This window comes from Frankliniella occidentalis, unplaced genomic scaffold, assembly GCF_000697945.3.
Source record: "Frankliniella occidentalis isolate FOCC.00 unplaced genomic scaffold, Focc_3.1 Scaffold17, whole genome shotgun sequence".
Taxonomy (NCBI): domain Eukaryota; kingdom Metazoa; phylum Arthropoda; class Insecta; order Thysanoptera; family Thripidae; genus Frankliniella; species Frankliniella occidentalis.
Window position 1 is genome coordinate 307,611 of NW_026267147.1, and position 2,074 is coordinate 309,684.

The 2,074-nt window shown below is 56.6% G+C and overlaps 1 protein-coding gene across 1 annotated transcript in view; it reads right to left on the reverse strand.

Moving 5' to 3' along the window:
• LOC113206995 (SH3 and multiple ankyrin repeat domains protein 1) overlaps positions 1-2,051 on the reverse strand; it is a 58,201-nt gene extending 56,150 nt beyond the window's left edge. The window contains exon 1 of the mRNA XM_026423322.2: positions 1,579-2,051. The gene's annotated coding sequence lies outside the window, so the exon portion shown is untranslated. The remainder of the gene's footprint in view (positions 1-1,578) is intronic.
• Between the last annotated feature and the right edge of the window lie 23 nt (positions 2,052-2,074).

Sequence of the window (2,074 nt, forward strand, 5' to 3'; positions counted from 1 at the left end):
CCCCCCCCACACACACACACACATACACACGTTCTCATCTCCTCGTTGTGCATCGGTACCGCGTCGGTCATGGTCCTCCTCCCCCCATTCATGTGTTTCGCGTGTGCCTCGCTCCGAGTGCCAGCTGCCGCCGCCGCCGCCGCCACCGCTGCAGCTGTTCCGCTACACTGGCTCAGCGTCCAGCAGCACACGTTAGCTTTACCGGCAGTGTCCGAAATGCGGAGTATTTTCAGCGCGTTTGGGACAATTACCTTTATGATGCGCAGTTGGGAGACCTGCTGGCAGATCCCTTGAGAGGAAATGTCTTTGAAGGTATACCCAATATATTGCGTTCGATTTGGCTCGACCGAATCTAGGGGTGGATGTAGGTGCGATCAAACCGCTCCTGTTGAACAGCGTGGGTGGACAACGACGTCGGTTCTAGGCAAGTTTACCTGTGCTACATTAAATCATTCTGAGAGTGCGTCTTTGCAAGTTCATTTGCCTGTCACAGCAACAAACCAGCGGCACGGCAGGAATGGAAAAGCTCGCGCAGCTCTCTGCTTCAACAGTTTTTACTCTGACGCTGCGTCCAATGACTCCCGCCCGGAGTCCCAGCGTGTGTTGTGCATACAGGGAGCCCCATTGCAAGGTGCGATTTTCCCGCCACTAATTTGAATCCATATCGCTTCTCCGCGGACTGCTACTAGGCTGTCTCTGGACAGCGCAGGGTTCAGCCTGGTGGAGACGCGCCTTAGATATGGGACACCAAACCACGTGGTAACGTTAACTACTCGTCCTGGGTAAACAACGCCGCACCACGGAGCACTGAGCTCGGCGCGGCGTGGGAGAGGCGTGCGACTCATCTACTCGCCTGGGCCGCGTTCAACGACCCTCCAAACGGACTATACCGGTGTCATCCGCCGCACAGTCGAGCGAACGCAACATATGTTCGGGGCTGTGCACAGAATATTGCTGCACGCTGGCCGGCGTACTGAGATGACTTATTATTGACACACACTTTACTAGGCGGATCTGCGGAACAGCCCCCTCTCCCCCCCCCCCTCTAAAGCCCCAAATGGGGGTAGGCCAACCCATCCCACACGCGTGCCCTGCGGCACAGTGCGTAGGTGCGGACCAGGGGTTGCACCCGTTGCAGTGAGACTGCGGCAGGGGGCAGTGAACTGTCATTTCCGACATGCACTCAGATACAACCAGCGTTTGCTCAGTTATTCAAACAATCGCACGCACTGAGCTGATTGGGTGAGGGGACAAAAGGAGTAGCGGACATCGAGTTGTTCGATGGTCCGGACGCATTGAAAAGTAAAGAGCAAGCTGATTCTAATATGTCTTGACAAACGTCAGATTATTCTGCAACAATCTCTAACTCTAAATCGAACTTTTCAAAGCCTTTTGTTACGTTAGGCAATGGCAATGACAAACAATTACTATACGTTACGTTTAGTTGCGCGCAACCCTGACATATTGGGCACAATTTACACTGAAACCAAATTGACAGACAGGCAGACGGACGGACGGACAGACCGAGACAGACAGACAGACAGACATATAATTGGGGCAACCCAAAGCGGGGCTCACCTGTCAGGAAGGGAGGCTGCAGGGTTCAGCTGCTTAGTGACGGCGGGAGGTATCCATAGCCGGAGGCACCTGTTCTGTTCACAGCCGCGCCGTCCAAGAGGTCGTGAACACGAAAGCACTTCTTGCAAGGGGGGAGGGTCTCGACCCCGACAGCACTGCCGCGCGTGCCAGCACTCGCACGACACACAAACTGTTGCCGAATCTCAGACACTCATTTGAGACACCACCGACGCAGTCTGAGCGGATCAATTATTCTCTTCAATCAGATGCGACGAGAGGTCAACAAACACACCACAGACACACACACACGCGCGGGGGGTGGGGGGGGGTGAGTGACACTGCGGTCCGGCTGACCCGTCCGGCGGCACGGAGGGCTTATGGAGAGCAACAAGCGCGGCGCAATCGGCGCTCAAGGGACGTCGCGGAGCGGGGCGGCGCGGCGCACGGGTCCCTCGCGGATGCACGGCCAGGCGGCGACTGACGCTCGGCGGCCGGT